General features: G+C 33.1%; 1 pseudogene; it reads right to left on the reverse strand.

Moving 5' to 3' along the window:
• Positions 1 to 1455: 1455 nt before the first annotated feature.
• LOC102883918 lies at positions 1456 to 13957 on the reverse strand (annotated as a pseudogene).
• Positions 13958 to 21245: the final 7288 nt, after the last annotated feature.

Raw genomic sequence — 21245 nt, forward strand, 5'->3', positions numbered from 1 at the left:
TAAATTCATGTAATTAATCTCCCAAATTTTCATGGAATTTAATCTTCATAAATGTATACACATTATTCACATATATTGTGTCTTTGGGGCATTGCAAATGTATTACCTTATGAGATACCTCTTTGAGTCTACGTAGTTCATAAATAGGGTCACTTTTATAGAGAGATATCACCAATTATCAACATTTAATAGTGATTCCATCAATGAACCCTTCATTGATTGATAGAATTTTGCATCCAAAATTCATGTGTATTTTTTAAGCTTAAGCTATTAAAGCCAAGCTATGAAATAGTCTAGAGAAAAAGTTATGCTTATTTGTAAGAAGTAATATTATATTTTATTTAAAGTTAGGAAAATCTTATAAAGTATTGCAGCAATAAGAAGTGCCCTGGGGTTTCTTGAGCTGATTAGCTTTTACAGTTCACTTGATGATGCAGATTCCATTTAACAAAAGCCTATCAGGAGTTACAATGAGAATGAAATGTGACTCCTTAACATATCTTATATTACAGATGCTACCCTTTAATGGTGTTTCTACTTCAGTTAAAAATGAGCAAATGTGTTTCATAGCACTTTTTCCAAGATAGCAACTTTGATTTATTTTTAAACAATGATCTGAACTTTTGGAAATGAACTATTGTTTCGAAAGAGGTAGTATCAATTTTTTTGTTTGTTTTTGTTTTTTAATGGCAGCTCAGATATCGTGAAACATACATGTATTTTGATAGTCTTCTAATCCCAGTTGAGTTCAAATATTAAAGTAACATACACAAACTAAAAGAATTCAGTATTATTCTAAGGCACCTAGTGAACCTCCATGACTAAACTAAAACAAGGACAATTAAGATAGACAATTAGACAATATATAATATAAAAATAACTTTTGTTTACAATTTTAAAATGTTTCATTATTTAAATAGTTGATCTCTGACAACCTGCAATGCTGGCTGCATGATTCTGGCAATTTTAAAATTCAGAACTATTTTCTAAAACTTCAGGGCAAATAATTTACAAATAAGGTACACAAAGATTCAGACCATTTAGAAATTTCTTGCATCTTCTGTTAGTAACATTTATGACTGCAACTTTATTAAATCATATACGTACTTGCCCTGTACGTATACAAAATAATGCGTACATGATGAAACATTAACAAAAGAGTAGTCTTTAATCTCAATTTATCATGAAAGTTTTACTATATTGATATTACTATATCAATATGTCTATAAGCAGCATGTAACAGAGTTAAGAGACATTAAGGCAATAATAGTTTAAGTTACAAAAGAAACCATGTGCAATATTTTTTTCCAAAGGCAAGTAGATTGTCCCAAAAAACAATCCTAAGGTAACAATCTACACTGCTATTAGTCTCACATTTTTAAGATGGAATACTATAAATCTAGCTTTCAATGACACTTGCATTTTCCAGTATAAAGTGTCTATTAGCTCCCTGAATCATGTCCATTCTGAAGGTGGATCTCTTGGTCCTTTGGATTTTCCACAATGATTACAAAAAATAATATATGTGGCTTCTGTTGGATTTTCCAATATTTGATCTTTCTTGTTATTGAAAGTAGGTAGACATACTGAACAAGTCTTTGTATGAATACCTCCTGCTAGATGATCACATTTTTCACTGTCAGAGGTTATCAAGCCTCTAAATTTTTTTTGTTCAGACTCCTTTTTAGCTTGAAGTTCACTCCATTTGGATCTTACAGGTGTGTTATGTTCACATGCCAATACAGAATATTTGGGGGATATGAGGATATGAATCTGCACTAACATCAACATCTTTTTCAGCTCCTGAATGCATTGATCCAGCTATCTCATGTCTCTTAATGGATATTGGCAATACTTTCCTTGTAGAAATTATTTTGGTACTAGAGGCATCAGAAACTGTGACACTTGCTATTGAAATATTAGTTTTATTCTTAGTCACAGCACCATCAAAGTTCCTTTTATCTGTGTCCAATCATAGTGAAGAGGATTAGTAAAACTGAGGGGTGCTCTGAATAAAGGTGAACTGTTATGATAATCCATAAGATCATGAGTTTCAACTTGTTTTGTGGGGCTTGGTGTTAAACTCACGTTTTTCATTGTTTGACAGTGGATATCTGAAGATTTACCTTCAGATGAATCAGATATGGGTAAGGTATTTTTAGTTCCATGTTACATGTCCTTTCTCATCAAGAGGCAAGGTGTGTCTGAAATCTGTGATTCTTCTGGTGAAACAACTGGAGCTTTATTTGACTGTGTCGCACTACGATCACACAAGAATTCTGAAAAATATCAACTTTTAGATCCCCTGAACTCAATTCCTGTGACTTATAGGTATTATCAATTATACAAGGTGAAGCTGATTTAATTTAAGTGCATGTCCCCTATTCAAGAGTGTTTCCCCATCAAAACTTTTTGGTACCTCTTGCAGAGGGACCTTCTTAGTCTCGAAACTTAAATTTCACTCCAGTTTTTTTATTTATTTGTTCAATAGTTGATTCATTTTTCCTTGGAAGTTCTGTTGATTTAACAATTTCTCTTGAGGTCTGTTGAATGTCGTCCTGATGAAACCATATGTAGCCCTGGCTTTGGATGGTATCTGTCACTGGTATCAATTTTTTAAAAACTCATAAAACTCAAGAATTCATCATAAAACAGTTTCGTTATTGACCCTTCTGAATGCAAACCAAAATCTTTCTTCTCAGTGACATTCATGCCAATAGAACAAGTCTGCATTTGGTAAAACAGAGCAGAAACTTTTTTCTTTGATCAGGGAATGGGCACCTTTACTCATGCTGGGGAGAAGCCTTCTGTGTTTATAGACTGTGTCATGCAGTGGCTAAATTCTTTTAGGCATGTGTAGTTATTTCTCTGTTTCATTCAGCCTTTTTGCACACAATGCCCCAACACCACCTTGGTTTTTGTGCTTTGCATTTTGATCTTTACAGTTGGGAATCCTCTTCAGTTCTTGTAAGCAAGCATAGCTGGTGACACAGTTTAATGCTAAGAAACATTAGGGCCTTTGGGATAATAGCCTGGTGACAGGAAAAAAAAACAAACAGTAAGTAAAATGACTTTTTTCAAAGTAAGATTTACTGTGTAAAGTAAAATTCCATTTTCAGAAGTTACACTCAGTACCCTAACTCTGAAAAATATCTAACCTGTTTCAAGAAGATATGCTGACCAGAAATTCTGGGGTACAGTGACAAAGTGAGTAAATAGAAAGCAGGGGCGGATAGAATACCAGGAAGAAGAGGAAATGAGAACAGAACTAGGGATCATTATCTTATATTGAGGTCTCTGGTTTTAAATTGAATTTCTACTCTAGTTGTCCTGTGAATTCACATAAAGTTCTAATCAGTTCGAGAATAAACGTTTACTTGAATAGACAAAAATAATATATTTTTTCATAAAATTTTATAAAAGATTATGATACCCCACTTCTGAATTCCAGAAGATTAAGTATGGAGATTATATGGATTACTTATGTATTCCCTTGAAAATAAAGTAAAAATATATATCCATATAGATATATAAATATATACCTGGATAGATAGATAAGTAGGTAGATAGATAGATGATAGATGATAGATAGATAGATGATAGATAGATAGATTTGAGCATTGGCTGGATATTTATTGATTTTAAGAAATTACTGTTCATTATTTTTAGAAACGATAATAATGTCGCGGACTTTTCAAAGTAGATAGATAGATAGATAGATAATGGATAGATAGAGGTAGAGAGATAGATAAAATAAACTCAGGGATACTCCAGCTAAGGGAGTAATAGAGGCAAAGTCACCATGCCAAGGAATAAAAATTTAGGTCATGTCACTTTTATAATGGAAAATTTATATTGTTTCTGACAAGACAAATTCAGCTTATCTTAATTTATTTTCAATGGAGGTAAACATTTAATTATTTAAACAGCTTTTTGGCTTGGCATTAAAGATGTCTAGCTTCCTGCTATCTATCTATCTATCTTTGAATCCCACTTACATACAATAATGATTATCTAGTCTGAACTTCCAATAATGCCTTATATCTATCATTATATGAACTCTTAATCCTCTTATTCTAATATTATGGATCTTTATTATTTGACTTATCTCTATTAGAGTGTAAGCTCACAGAAAACAGGCTCCATTCATTGTGTTATCACACGAGTTTTCCTAATTTCTATTATATGCTCAGAAATGAATTCGTGTATTCATCGGTGAGTAAACAAAACAGTAGATCAACTTAAGGTTGTATTGGAGACATTTAATTTGAGAAGTTAACTGCAGGTTTGGAATAAATGTAAAATGTTCTGGATTTAATAAATTTGCTTTTTCTTTTGCTAATCTTATTCATGTATAACTTTAGATACACCCATTTTAGCATAATGGAAATATAGCATGATAACCTTCAATTTCCATGCTCCCTTTACTAAAACTGTGCATAGAAGTTTTTCTCTAAATTGTGAAGTTAGACCATGGAGAATGAATAGTGGAGGATCTTGATATGTGTATTTGTTAAAAGTGATTTGGTGGCAAAGTATTGTTTTAATAGCTAGCTGAGAGCAGAAGGATAGAAAAGGATCTTGGTAACTTAATATAGCTTTGAAAAGAACAACTAAAGATAAAGAAGCTGATATCTAAAGAAAGTTAATGGTGTTGGTATCTAGGAATCGATATAAAGATACCATAGGGCAAATATCAATTACTATAAATTATTATTCATTTAACGTTTTTGCACTTTATTTCATTCCATTCCAGAGTTAAGCCAGTGATGCAGGAAAAAAAAAAAAAAGGCTTTGGAGGTAATGAGAGCTGAGATCAGCCACCATCTCTAGGACTTAGTAGAAGTCTTTGCTTTAGTTTCTTCGACCATTTTAGTCTCAGTTTCGTAATTTGTTAGATGGAGGTAATAACAACTTACTTATAAGTGTTATTGATAACTTTCATTATATATAACCATTAGCTCTGCTCTGGCATGTAGGAAGAATTCAATAAATCCTAGCAGTTGATGCTACTATTGTCATTAATAAACAAAAATCTATTACAGTATTAGTGGCCAGATACATCCTTATTTATGTGCAAGCTTTCAAAATCCTTTTTGCTAAAACTGCACTTGGAGATGTAAATAACTTTTGTGAAATATTATGCCCATTGATTATACAGATGACAGATATAAGTTAGCCAAGATTCTCAAAATCACTAATATATAAAATGAATATTCTTTTAAATTTGTAGTATAGGATATGTTGCTTCTTTTCAAAAAACAATTCCCCTCCTGCCTCATTTCTTCAAGTATACAGAAAAGACGCTAAGCAAAACATTTTATTGGTGATTAAGACATAAAGTTGTGCTTGCATATGGAGGATAGAGGCTATAGGGAGAAAAAAAGTCAATTTTTGATTCAATATAGTCAAGGTCAGTGATGGCCTCAAGTGCATTTACTGTGATGTGAGAAAGAATGAAAAAGCCTGCATTCCATGAATACTTCTGTTTCTACAAATCAACTTTACCTAAGGATCAGCTGTCATGAAAATAATCAAAGTTGGTGAAATTAGTACAGCAGTTTTATATGTGATTTGAGAATGTGAAGAATTTAAAGCTAAACTGGCATCTTATGAATTAAGTTTTAGCAAAATGACCATTCAATCACAAATGTCTGCCTGTCTCTCTTGATAATCATTATAATATATCCTTATTAAAGAATAATTATTTTAGTTTAAAGCAGTGATTTTTAAATTGTCTTACCCAGAACCCTATGGTTCGTCAGAGCTGCTGCTGGGCTGAAACTATGTATGTTAAAGGGCATAGTAGATATTAGGCCAGCATTTCATTGGGTTTTCTACAAACTCACCCACATATCCCACTGCAACACCACCTGCATTCAATCCTGCTTTTATCTGTTCTATCTATTGAAATGTCTTTTTACCTTTATTTATAATAATGTTTTTGCTAGTAAGATATGTTCGAAAACACACTGTGTGATGGCAGTGTGCCTGTATGACTCTATTAAAATGAAATTAGAATTAAGTTATTAATGCTCTTTCAACCCTTGGAAGTAGGATGCCATTATAGACTGTGAAAGGTTGTGAGGTCTATAAAAGGCTCATTGTCAGAAGGAGTGAAGGATAAATCAGAGGACTGAGGAATTTGCCTAAGTAAGTGGGAATAGATAGGATGGAATGGAGAGAACAGTAAAAGAGGTAGAAATTCCAGAGACAAAGTCTATCTTCTTATTTTATATTTTTCTTAAGATGTATTCTAGAAGTAGCATTGAAAAATATTTATAAAACTATTCATGAAAGGAAAAGAAAATGCTCTAGAAGCAGACTCTGACAATTTTCCTGGTGAGAAATGAAGAAGGCCTGTCCTAGGACAATGGCAGTTGGTAGGGATGAAATAATAATAAAATAATAATAATCAAATGACATGTCAGATAATGGGTTTGTTGACTAATTGACTGAAGGAGAAGGGTTGAAAGATTGAATGGTGGTACTATTAGCCGTGAATGATACTACCTTATTCTGACATACACTGTATTATAGTGTTCTGTTGCTACATAATAAATTGCCACCCATTTAGCAGTTTAAAACAACCCAACACAAACTTTTATGCCACAGTTTATGTGAGTCAGGTGTCTAGGCTCAGCTTATACGGGTCCTCTGCTTAGGATCATCCAAGTCTGAAAGGAAAAGGTCGACCAGTGTTCTTATCCAGAGGCTCAATTGGGGAAGATCTATATCTAAGCTCTCTCAGTTGGTTAAGAGATTCATTTTTTATAGTTGTAGGACCTTGAGCTATAGCTGGAGGCCATCTTAAGCCTCTGTTCACTGACTTTGTCAGCTCTTAAAGGCTGCTCACATTTCCTAAACACTACTCACAGCTCCTTGTTATGTGGGCTTCCCTAGTAGGATGGCTTACTTATCAAAGCGGCAGCACAGACTAGAATAGACTAGAAAAAGTCAGCTAATAGGTTCCTATATAACTTTGAAAGATACATGACATCTCATCACCTCTTCCATATTCTGTCAATTAGACTCAAATCACAAGTTCCACCCACAATCAAGAGAAAGGGATTTTGCAGGGGCATGAACACCAGCAGATGAGGATCATGGGAGGCCACCATGGAATATGTCCACCACATAAATGGAGCTAAGGGCATAAAGAATATGGACACCACATATATGGAGCTAAGGGCATAAAGCATTATGGAGCTGCATAAGCATAGATGTTTGTATAATAATACTAATGAAACTACAGAACTGAACCTAAAATATGGCTTTCATGGGTACTTGTGCAGTACTGTGAAGGTGACTCACAGTAGACCTTTTATTTTGCTTGCTTAGTAGTTTACACATGTTATTATGTCTGCCTGCCTGTACTTAGATGTATTGAGATAAATTAATGTGGTAATTAGTTCTCATTGTTTAAGTGAGTTTATTTTTAAATGAGGAACATACCTTTTGGGCTTTTGAATGGCAGATACACCTGCATCCTTCCTCGGGCAATTTCTCTTAGTGAAATCATGTTACCTGAAGCTGTGACACTTCTCCATTTAAAGGAGTGTGGTTGCAGATAATGGTTGACAGCCTGAGATTCATGAGATTTTAGGTATAGAGAAAGCCTGAGGCAAATAGATTATGTTTAGACACTGAAAAAACACAAGCACATTATTCAGTTAGTGCCCAAGCAAGGTAATTTATTTCAAATTCATGAAGCTTTGTTTTGATAACTTCTGGGCTTGTTCTTGGCTGAGTTCGTGTTTGACTGTGAAGTCTTTCCTTCTAAGTGCTCCCTTTTGTCATGACAAATGCTATTTAGGGAACTAATGAGCTAAGAAGATAAAATTAATCCTTAAAAGATTGTAATAGGGTCACTGTGATACACTCAGCCAGAGGTAATGCATTTCTGCTTTGCGGTGTTTATTGCAGCCTGCAGCAGCCATGTATGTGAAGGTTCAGTTTTTACTATATATGTAATTATAGGAATGAGCATACAACTGTTTTAAGGGATGATGGTTTGGTTCAAAATTTCAGGAGATTGTTCAAAGTTAACTGAAATTTTTGCAAAGTTTCAGTCCATACCGAAAACTACAACTTGGCAGCTTTTCAATTTGTGGTTTTTGGCACAATCTTTATACCTTATTACATTAAAACTAAGTTCTGGTATAAACCTGTTTCAGAGAATAAGAAACTAAAATTGGCATCAAAATAGTGAATGATAGTCATATCTTCTACATTTCCACTTAAACTGAAATAAATATGCAAAAAAACCCCACCATAATTGTTAGGTCATTTGCATATACAGTCATTTAATTCGAGCCTACATTGATTTATTGTGTCCATGGACAAAGAACATGCAAAGATTAATGTGATAGACTGAGCAACAAGCATATTGTGGAGTAAGACAGATGAGAGAGAGAATAAGAGAGGGAGAGAGAGAAAGAGGATGAATGGCCTACATATGTTCATTCAAATGATCAGTGAAGGAAGGTGACTCTCATGAACAACTCTCTGTTGCTCTCTCTCTTTTTTTTTTTTTTTAATAAGACATATTACAGAAAGGTCTCTGGCATAGTATTCATGATAACCTCTGTTTCTCATAATTTCCATCCTTGGCATTTAAAAAGCGACCAAAGAATTTCACTTGGCATGGTTATTTATGTACATTATTTGAAACTTTAAATATAACATTGAAAATTAAGTTGAAGTTAATCTTAGTTATAGTGACAGTGAATCCCTAACCTTGTAAAAGAGAGTAGTATATTTTTGGATATAAAAGTCTCTCTCTAGTACAATATCATTCATATTTCTCCCTCATATAAAGCTGTCCTCAGCCCCAAATATGAGGTGGCATGTTATCTAGGGTATAAATAATACCAGTGTTTCCTAACCTATATAGTTTGCCCAAATTCCACAGATAGTTGTGGATTACACTGTTAGCTTTTAATCCAATTTTATTTTTTTATTGTCCAGGTGTATTTTTGTCATCTTCTCTACTTGTCTCCTGCATATGGTCAATAATACAAATACCTTGAAAAGTAGTTATTAATTCACCCCTGTTAAGGTGAATGCGTATTATAAGTGTGATGCAGAATCTGAAATGGTGGATATTTTAAAAATATCTTTTCATATAGTCAACATGAATTCCACTGTTTTAAAATCAGATCCTCAATGGACTGTGGGTGTTTAGATACTTGTATCACTGGAAATGACTATTAAAATTGTTCTAGTATAATTTAAGCCAAGTATCACAAAAGGGCTGAAATGAGTATTCCAGAAAGCTTATCAGACAAAAATGTTCAATGTGAAACTGAATTTAGAGGTTCATTATTGACTCTAGAGAGTAGTAAAGTACAGGATTATGTCTAAAAGTTGTCTATTCATTATAGATAAAAAGCACAGTCCAGGATTAGTGGCCAGGTGTTTTGCTGCTTATATATCTATGTAGTTTGAAAACAGTCCCAAGATTGTATTCTAGGAAATGAAGTCTTACTCGAGGACCTTTGAATATTGAAACAAAGTTCCACCTGGTACATTTCCCAAACATTTGCACTATTAGCGTTCAGGCCAATTTTGAGCTATTAAAAGCCAAGAAAATTTAGTTTTCTATTTTAATAAGCTTTTTTGCACTATAGTAATTTTAAAATGTCAGTTTAATCAATAATATGTACAGTACTAGAGCCTTTGGGCATTTAAAATGTCAGTTGTTTAATTTTGAAAAATGGATATTGCCCTTACAAAATCATCTGGTCAAGCATTTGCATTATATTATGCTTAACACAGAGACTTACATTGTACTTAGAATGTCTTCATCAATTAAATCAAGAAGATGTAAGGCTTGGGAATCTTTACATGTGATATCCAATTACCAGATCTTAGGGCCTGATTAATTTTCTCATTCTCCATGCAGTGCAACAAAATGGCAGAAGGAAAGAAAATTAAGCTTCTGTAAAACTGTCCAATTTATACTTCCAGAACTTTTCATTATTAATTCTTTTTCCACAACCACCTCCCTCACACTCACATCACATACATGCACATGTAGATTAAACTTTATCATACAGACACACAACACCCAGGTTAATGAATTCTAGAAAGTAGGCATGGCTTTTAGTATTGAGTCTACAGGTAATAGTGCAAGTGAGTTTTCATAACAGGATTCGAGGAATGGTAAGGTAATCCACATGTGTAGACTTATATACCTACACACACACACAACATATAAAATAAATAGTTAGATGATTTGTTACTAAATCTGTAAGACATTTTTAGGATCTCTGACTTAGCATATAACTGAAGGGGAAAATATAAAATTCACTTTAAGGAGTTCTAGGGAGCATCTTCAGAACAAAGGGGGTCATTCTCCAAAATAACTAAAATTTAGAAATAATTAAAAGTCTATGTGAAGATTAATTACTAGAGAGATGTGATATGTTTTCAAAACCATAGAAGTTTAATACATTTTAAATGAAAGACCCAATGGAATGTTAACATAACTGATTTTTCTCATAAGAAAGGTTATGCTGTGTAATTTTTATAAAAGCACATGCTATTTCATGGAAACTAAAAATTCTGAGAAAGATATTGATTTTTTATGTTTTCATTAACAATAACTAATAAAACTATTAATTGGTTACTTATTATTTACCAGCCACTGTGTTTTGACTTTATATAAGTTAATACCTATTTTTTATCATAATTCCTCATTTGAAATTGGAGAATTTGTGATTCACAGAGGTTAAACAATTTGCCCAAATTACACAACTGATAAGTGGTAGAGCTGAGATTCAAATTCAAGTCTATATGACTCTCTCAGATCTCTGAACCACTGTGACTTTTAGCTCTCCTCCACCAGGTGCCCACAGCCTCTGAAATTTCATATCAGGGATTCATGTTTTTCAATTTCTAATAGCTGATCCCCTATTTAAAAAAGATTCATCTGACAAGTCATTCTTATGTCACTTGCATATTCCTGTGAATTATTTCATGAGAGTCTTGTCCCTTTTAGACTGAAGGAAACAAAAGGCGAAAAATAATATTGGAAAGGAAGAGTCAGATTAAAAATAATGATGTAAGAGTGAAAAAATAAATTTTTAAGAACCTGGTATACTAAAACTAGCCATTTTTAATTTATTCTATGCATAAGAGTAATACAATAACTTAAGGGATACAGAAATTGGTTTAAAATGTAAAGGCCAAAAAACCAAAAGAGAAGTTGCAGTTTAATAATCTTTATATGAATTTAAAGAATAAGAGTATTCTTCAAATATGTTATTTGACTTTATGTAAGAAATGGTCGCAGAAACAGAGAAGAGGAAGGATAAAAGGGATACATTAATATTTGATGAGTATCTCTTATGTTTTAGGCTGCTTGGCATTTAGTTTCTCTCATGCCATCTCTATAGAAAGCACAAGTACTTAGAAGTGTTTGCCACATAGCAGATGCTGAATGAGTGAATAACAAAACTCAATAAAGCTTGATTGCATTCTACATCAGACTTTCATTTTGGTTTTATAGATACATTATATACAGGATTATTTTATCAGCAACAATTATTGATCTCTGGTTATATGGTAGGCATTGGGACAGAAGCATAGTAAGTTACAGTTATAGTTTGTGATTAACAATTCAAATCGTGAAAATATAAGTGTAATAATAGAGGCATGCTTCAGATTGTTTGGGGGCATAGAAGAGAGAATGGGCAATATTCTTTTTTGGAGTAGGGGTGCTTAGACAGCTTGACTTAAGGATAAAACTTAGGGAAATTTGTAAAAAGACAATCCTTATGATTTTTTCATGAAAAAAACAGGGGAAGGTCTTTTTTAATAGAAGAAGCAGAATACAAAACCAGACATATCAAAGATGTGCCTATCTAGGGATCAGTATGTAGTTCACAAGGACAGAACTGGCATAAAACCTGGCTGCACATTTAGATAGGTTCATTTGTCTTGCTTGGTGGCTGATGATTGCCTAGAATTGGAGAGGGTTTATGACTTGAGAAATTCCTTTCATCCCTTAGATCAGTTAATAGCAATAAGACAATAGTGCACTAATTTAATATGAAGTTTTGGTAAAGCAGTGGACAAAGCTTTGGGTATAACATTAGGGAATATATAAATAAATGGTATAACTATTGGAGCATATCAGAGACTTTTTCAGAAGACCTTTTTGAAAAATAAGGCAACAGTTTTTGGAACTTTTGAATTCAATCTTGCCTATATCCTTTGGGTTTGAATAAATATTCTATCAAGGTCTTTTCCATTTTCATGATTGAAAAAAATCAAAATGTAATTATAATTTACTAAAGAAAAATACCAGAAATAGATTATAGTACGTTAAGCTATGACATTGGGTTCTTTCTGTCATTATCTCAAGATAGGGGGAGGTGGGAATAAACAAAACCATTCTTTGCAGTTCTTCTCCAATTTTTATTACTCTACCAATTAACTGCATAATTTACATCAGAGAATATGTGTGTTGCTCCCCTTAATTTAAAGACATTTCATTGTAGCTTTGCTTAACATTTGATTATTTTTTCAATTCCTGTTTTTAAAATAATAAAGACAGTTCTGTCAGAAATCAAATTCTAAAATTTGATTTTAGAATCAGCTTTCTAAAATCAAATTTTAATATAAAATTATTCCTATTATGTATTATATATGATTTTTCTTATTAAATATATTTAAAATAATCTAAAAACTTATTAGTCATCATAATTAATATAGTTCCATAAATCCTTATAAACTATTTTAAATGTGGTAATATATTTAGAATGACCAACATTTCCCTGTTTTATAAATGTTAAATCATATTGCTGAGAACATAAAATATAGACTCATGACTATAGAATTATATTCATAATAGCAAAAATGTCTTACAAAAGTGTTTGGCAAAATGAATAATGATATAAAGAAAGGTTTCAGGAAAAGAAATTAAAACCTCTTCAAGATTCTTAAGTAATATCCTGTAATAGGAAGAAGTGAGTAAAAAGCCTATGAGATGACCTAAAAAAATTGAATGTAGAATTTGGTTATGACCCTTTCGTTAATAGATTACTTTGTAAGAAGTAAAAAATTTAAAGCAAAGATTCGACAAGGCCACAGATGTGCAAGTAAGACACAGTCTAGTAAATATGAAACATATTTACAAAAGGCCAGTGTAGTTCCATGAGCCCGATTCCACCTGCTTTCAAGTCATTTCCAAGGTTGTAATGTTGTCCCATTGTTCAGATGACTGAGCAGCATCATTGAGAGACTGTGATGAGTTCATAGGGCCATTTCTTATAAAGGGTTGCATCTCTTTTCCTGAGGACTATATACACCCAAGGATCAGCCATCCTAGGAAAGGGCTGAATAGAAACCTAAATATAATGATCAAACATTGGCCACAGTGTCTTCTGAGGGTGAGATAATTTAGAGAACACTTATTATGGGATCTAGAGACCTAGGTTCTGCTCTCAGCTTAGCTTATTATCAGCAAGTAGCTCAGTTCCTCCAGATCTCTACTTCCTGATAGGTTCAAGTCTAATTGAGATCAGAGTATTTTATGGATCCTTCTAGACTAAAATTATTTTATGGATGATTGAGTCATAAATATTCACTGACCTTTTTCTCTCGAGTCTATACTTCCTAATTTCTATAGATTTTTCTTTCAAGATTCTTCAGATACTCTTTAGGCTAAACTATTAAAGGAACACATTTTGAGAAGATACTCTGAATAAGTTTTTGCTAAACTTTTTCATTGGCTGATGAAACTCCATTTTTTGGTGAAGCTCTTGGAAAAAATACCACAGTTAGTTACATAAATATCTATAGCTATGTAGGCATCTAATAATTAGAAGTATGATTGGTACTTTTGCTCTGGCTCAGGAGTTGATTCATCCAATGTAGGTCTGACTAAGTGTGGATCAGCAGCTCCAGCAGCCAGATGTCTATTTCCATATCCAGACACAAAACCCATCTCTATATTCCCCCTCTCCTTGCTGCTTTCTATGTTTTGCGTTCCCCACTTCCACTTCTCTATCTGCCTTCTGTAAAAGTGCCGAGGCAGTAGAGATAAGATACAGAGAATGCGGAGCTAGTTGGAGTGCCAGTTTTGAGAATATCCCTGGATGGGATTGGATTCTATCTTGCTCCTTTCCCAGAGAAAGAAGTTAAAGGGAGTTGTTCCTTACAATCTTCTGGTTACTATTTTTCTGTCAACTTTGTCGGAAAAGTTGGTAATTTTAGAGAAAGGCAGACTGAGTAAAAAAATGCTTGGGCTTTGGAACCTGAAAAAAAACAAGTTTCAAATCCTGGTTTTGTTACTTATTAGCTAAATAAAGTAGGGAAATTTACTATTGAATTCTGAGCCCAGGAATCTTCTTTTCTGTACATGAGAATCATGACATCTATCCCATAAGTTCATTAATAGATAAGGTGTAGAGTATCTGGCATATGGTTACCACATTAAAATATAATTGTGATTCTCTTGTATACAGTTTAATTATTCCAGGCAATATAAATAATTACTAGTGCATCTGATACAGCGGAGTTTGTGATCTATGAATTTTTCCTGGGAAACAACTTACCTTGTTTTTCTCTTCAGTCTCAGTCTCTTCCCAATGTATTTTTTTTTCAATAAATGTATAGCGAATAAATGAATTGTTGAATAATATTATTCAATATATTTTCATTATCTTATCTCATAAAAGGAACAACATTGTATGAGAAGAAACTAGAATTGATTATGAATCAAATTGGCTCCAGAGGCCCAGTTCTTAAATAATATACAGCAAAGCCTCTGCTCTGCTATTGGAGAAGGAAACTGAATATTAAACACAATGTTGTCAAAAGGGTGTTTGCCAAGATGAGTTGTTACTATAAAGATATTAAGAATATTTCTAAGAAAGCAGAAAAAAGCAACGCAAGAGAACTTGTTATACAAAATTTTTTGGTCTACTTTTACCTCCGAATCTATATTTAAATGGGTATTTCAAGGGCTATGAACACTAGGTATCTAATATCATTTTTTTTTGCTATAGGAGTCTTACATTTCCTTTTTATGGAGTAGTTTTCTGAAAAGTATCAGCAGGACATTTTTGAAAATTATACATTAGGAGTTTTAAAACAATTCAAGGAGATCAGAATCAAAGCTAGAGGGTGAATTATGTGGGAAACTGGGTTTTGAAATTTTCCTGAAATCTAAGTCCTAAAGAACTGTATTCTAGCTTTGATAATGGTGTAAATATTTCTTTAAAACTCAGAACTTTTTTCCTGAGAGTTGTTAAAGTTTTTGTGTTTACTAATGCCCAATAATGAGAAAAATGGAAGAAAATGAAACAACTTCCCAAGAACTATTTCAGGTACTTTAGTTAATTCTTAAATACCTTTGAATTGAGAAATAATTGAATGGGAACAATATTAAGATTTTCTTTAGATCCAGTCAACTTTCTAAACAAATGAAACAGACTGTCATATGTTGTCTCCAAGTGAATATTGTATAATTTTATGAACGTCAAAGACCCACCTGCCCAAAGATGGTTGATCTATATTATTTTCTCTTTTTTCAAGTTTTTTGTTTTATGCATTCATAATTTATGCATGTATTTGACTGATTCTTTCAATAAATATTTGTTGAGCTCTTCCTACACTATGCAGTGTAAGAGGCACCAAGCTTGTGGTGGTAAGAATAGAGCTATTATTATTTCTTACCTTGAGTTTACATGTTTATGAGAAAGGCAAAATATCACATAAGTACATGAATAAATATAATTTCACTGAATGATAATAGCTCACATGTCTTATCGATATGCCAGGCACTGTGTTTTGAGTGCTTACATATATTAACTCACTTAGTTCTCACAACTAAGTATCTCATTTTACAAATAATGAAACAAGCATAAAACGGATAAACAGCTTCTTCAATGTCATGCAGTCTAGCAAGTAACGCTTTCAGGATTCAAACTCAGTATGTGTGGATAAAAGTCTTGTGCTCAAAACATTACGTTATTCTGAGGAATAAGGCAGCCATATCAATGGGACTCCCATCTAGAATGAGATATACATTTGGAAGTGACATTTAAGCTGAAACCTAAGGTAGGAAGGAAATGACTAGGCAAAGACTGGGAAGAGGACTGCTCTAACAGAAGAACAGTGCATGTAAAGGCCTTGAAATGGGGCTACACTTTCAACACAGATGGGGCCTGGTACTTGAAGGAGAGAAGGCCAAGAGGTAGGACTGGAGAGTCAACTTTGGTTAGAAAGAAATAAAAAGAGAGAAGAGAGAACAGGAGAGAGGAGAAAGGGAATAAAAATGAGTATGGAAGGAAAAGAAAAACATTAAATCTCCAAAGTACCAAGGGAATTCACTTATGGAGAGCCATAATCCAATTGATATTTTAAGATAATTCTGGCTGCAGTATAGAGAATTGATTGGAAAGAGAAGAGGGTAAGTAGAAAGACTAGGTAGGAGGCCATCACAGTAATCCAGGAGACAGATAATAGCTTGGACTGGAGATTGGCAATAAAGATAATAACATGCAGATGGATTCAAGATGCACTGGAAGATGTGAGAGAGGAGGAACTCAGGACAGCTATAGAGTGTTGGCTTCTGGGTGCAGTGCTCGCATAAGTTTCTTCATTTATTTATTAATTCACTTATTCAGCAAATATTTATTGGCTGTTTTTTGACATGTTTGTTATTCTACCAGACATTGTGAATACTTGGTAAACTAAGCAAGAATGATCCATGCCTTCAGTGAAAATTAGCTCTGTTATTCTTAACTGTTCCTGCCACCCTATATGTACTTTTATGGTTTGATTTTTTTTGGTTTAAATGTGATTAAGATGATAAAGGAACATCTTTGTGCCTACTGTTATCATAATGCCATTATTAGCATTTTTTAAATCAGAGGTAGTATTATAGTGTTAATAGCTCAAGCTCTGGAGTTATGCTGTCTTGGTTTAAATTCCAGCTCTGTTAATTACTTGGTTAGTTAATATTTCTGTGCCTCTATTTTCCATCTTTCAACTGGGATAAAAAAAAATAATTCATTTGATTGTTGTGGGAATTAAGTGAGCAAATAGATATAAAGTACTTAGAACAATGCCTTGCCTTATGGTAAGCATTTGATGTATATTAATTATTATTATTTTAGTGTGTAAAAGGCACAAAAATTCTCTCATATGTGTGTAATTTAAAGAGAAATATTTTATAAAGATATATTTTAAGACCAAATAAAATATGTTGCACTTGCAAAAGTTTGTAGCTGTAGTTGAATTTCAACTTTTATTTAAAAGTTTAAGCACAAAGAAAACTTAACTTGATTGACCTAATAAAAAGATAACAGTGTATTTTTTTCACTCTTGGATTTTGAAAGATTAAAGCAAATAAAAATGCTGATATCTCTACCATGCACATCTCTATGAAAGTCAAGAACAAAAGGAAATGTAAGCCACCAAAGCAATCCAGAGTGAAATCCTCATCATTCTGTTGGGAGCCACCAAACAAAGCAATTTAAAACCAGGCAACTTAAAATAGAGAAGAATAAAAATTCCTTTTTTTATTACTGTTTTACTTTCCTGAAGAACGGGCTATATGCATTTCATGCTAAAATAGAACTTAGTGTAATATAAGTGCAAGATTCTCTTTTGGCATGGTCTAGGGCAACGTGTTATAAGTGGCATCTCTGTAGACTGATTCAATCAGATAATACTATTATGCTTTTTTTTTAACTTGAAAAAATGTTTACTTTACTATTAAAAAGTTCTAGTGAATGCCAGAGTCAAAATTACTCAGTGAATATATTGCTCCTCTGTTCCTTCTTTATTCCTTCTATTGCTTCAGTAAATAATATAGCTAATTTACTATATTAGAGTAATGAATTATATAGCTTAATTTTTAGAATCAGCCTAGTTGTTTTGTGATATTGAAATTAGGAATTATAATTATGTTACTTTGTTATATTAGAATTAAAATTGAATGAATAGTATATTTTATTTTTCTATCCTAGTGGAAAAGTAATGTAGAATAAATTTATGTTTCCAGTATAAATGTCATTTATATCATGTCAATTTGTTGGAGATATCATATTTTTAATTAAGCAGTTACTTTTTTATGCAAAAACAGCTTGTTTAAAATATTGATTATATTTTTATAAATCTTAATAAAAATTTCTAGTATAAGTCTAAAATTTAATATTAGTTAGGAAAACAGACTCTATGGCATTTTAATAACCATCCTCTCAAACAAGGGCCACAATGGCAAACAAAAGAAAGAGAAAGTTTTCATTCAGAACTTCATTTTTATTTACCAACCCTGAAATGTTGATGATAAAATACTTAAATCATTCAGTTCTGGTCAACTGCATTCATTACAGGTTTCAAGTTTTATTAAGCACCATTGCATTCAATTTAGCATTTGTTCTAATCAGTCCCATGACAAAAGCTATCCATAGTTGGTACTTTGGAGGCATCGATATGTAACGGAAAGATCTGTGATCTTGCCAAAATTATGGTGTCACTTTCTAAGCCTCAGTTCCATATTTATGAAGGGACAGTACTATCTATCTCACATGACTTATTTTATGGTGAATTAATTCAATAAAAATTTTAAAGCATCATATCTAGGCACATAGCAGACAGGTTATTTCACTTATTCCTTTTATTTTATGACTAAAAAGAAAAAAAAAAAGTGGAGACTGCAGATGCCATATAATAATATAAAACATTTTATCTTCTCATTGTATAAGAGGCTCTCTCTTCAATGTAGGATAGACCAATTCACTAAGCCAAACCTAATCTCTACAACATGTTGATGGAATTCCATATTAGAGGCTATAGAGAACTTGGGTGCTTCTTACATGATGCTATGTTATTTGCCTTAAGGGATGGTCCAAGTAATTCATTGCTCAAAACTTTCACCATGGTAAGCATTGCAGCATCATTTTCTCTCTGTATTAAGGCCTTAGACAACATGGTCTTATATAAAAATTGCGACAGTAACAAATAGATGATTTTGATAATCTATTTAAATACAGGTTCTTAAATATATTTAAATATGTATATAGGTTCTTTAAATGTATTTAAATAGAGGTTCTTAAATATATCAATAGAGAATTTGGTTGTGCAGAGCTCGTAGACAACTGTATACTAAATATTAATAACAAACAAAAAAATCGGTGAGAGAATTCCTTAATACTGTGTAGTTCCTCTGAAAAGTCTTCTACCTTTCCCCGACTTTGAAATAAAGTATAGGAATTAATAAAAATTATAGTGGAAAAGAGAATGGTAAAAATGTCTACCCTTTTATTTAAAACAGAGATTTTCTCCTAAACTCTTGTAAAGGTAGATATGTAAGTTCATAACTAGAATGTATTTATATCTAGAAATATTCACAGTGTAGGTATGTATTTTTCCCTCTAAAATATTATTGATGGTTCAGGGAGACTAATTTTTTTCTCTTTGTTTTCAAATACTCCTTAGCACACCACCATAAACCTAATGGATATACTTACCCCAGTTTGAATCAATTTTAAAATATTGCTTATCGAGATACAGATTAAACATAGCAGAGTGAGAGACATTCCCAGAATACTCCCCTTGAAACAACAATAAGCTGAACATCTCAAACTCAACAAAAAACACCCAAACTGCACACCAGCACGTCTGAGCGTGGGATATGCGCATAAGAGCGACCGCAGGTCAGAACCTTGGGTGTCTGGCAGTGGACTGAGAGAAATAAAGAAGCTGCCTCTCATAGCCGGAGCTCCCTATAGGAGGAGGGGGAGGGGAGAATTTGCAGCGAGTTCCCTGAACAGCTTTGCCTGGGACTGCTGTGACCTCCACGCGGCCGGTGGCAGGGTCCACTCATTAGGGCAGAAGGCAGAGAAGCGGCATGGCAGAAAAACAACAGTTGATTTTTACCATCTGCGGTTGCAAAACAAATGCTGAGCAGCAGCCCCCATCACCCAACCCAGAGGGCCCCTCCCAGCATACCCTCAGAGGTGGAAGCCTCGGAGCCCCAGGGAAATCTGAGCAAACACTACTGAAACTGTCACTAACACTAACAAGAACTGAGACTGAGGATAGGGAGAGCGATTAAACATCTATAAGGGAAAAAAAGACATTATTAAGATTTTATATAAAGCAGAGATCCAAGAGGCTTAGATGCCATCTGTTGGAAACCAAAAGAAAAACAACTTCTTTGCAACAGGCTAGGGACCATTATATAATAAATCTTCTTTCTGGAAAAAAGTGAGCAGAACATATTTCCATTAATACTTAGGCAGATAAATAATCTATAAAACACCATAAACAACCAAGATGACAAGGCATCTAAGAAAGAAAGAGAAAAATCTCCAGGAAATAAGCTTACAGACATAGAAATATGTGACTTAAATGACAGAAAATTCAGGATGGTACTTCTGAAAAAACTCAGTGAGACCCAAAACAAATCATATCAACAATTTCAAGAATTGAAAAAACAACTAGATGAGTAGAGTGAGTTAAAAAACAACGAGTAGAGTGAGTTCTTTACCAAGGAGATTGAAACCCTCAAAAAGAACTGAATAGACCTTCTGGAGATAAAGAACACACTGCAAATTTGATTTGAAAAAATAGCAAGATTGGGAAACAGAGATGACCAAATAGAGGAAAGGATCAGGATATTGAAGACAGAAATCTAGAAATAAATCAGAAGGAGGAAGAGAGAAAACGAAGAACGAAAAATAATGAAAGAGAAATACAAGAACCAGCTGATACCATCAGGAGAGGACACATAAGAATAATAGGAATTCTCAAAGGGGAGAAAAGGAGCAGGGATTAGCAAGCATTTCAGACAAATAATTGATGAGAACTTTCCAAATCTAAGGAATAAGCTGGAGATTGGAATTCGAGAAGTCAATAGAACACCCAGTTATCTCAACACAAAAATACCTTCACCAAGACACATTGTATTAAAATTATCAAAAATCAGTGACAAAGACAGAATTCTCAGGGCAGCCAGAGAAAAGAAGACAGTAACCTATAAAGGAAAACCCATTAGATTATCGTCGGACTTCTCAACACAAACCTTACAAGCCAGAAAGGAGTGAAATCAAATATTCAAACTATTAAATAAAATGAACTATAAGCTAAGAATAATGTATCCAGCTAAGCTCTCCTTTAGATATGAAGGAGAAATAAAGACCATTCCAGACATACAAAAATTGAGGGAATTCTCTACTACAAGGACTGCACTACAGGAAATACTGAAAGGGATCATCTCA

The sequence above is a fragment of the Pteropus alecto genome, unplaced genomic scaffold (assembly GCF_000325575.1).
Source record: "Pteropus alecto unplaced genomic scaffold, ASM32557v1 scaffold14, whole genome shotgun sequence".
Lineage (NCBI taxonomy): Eukaryota > Metazoa > Chordata > Mammalia > Chiroptera > Pteropodidae > Pteropus > Pteropus alecto.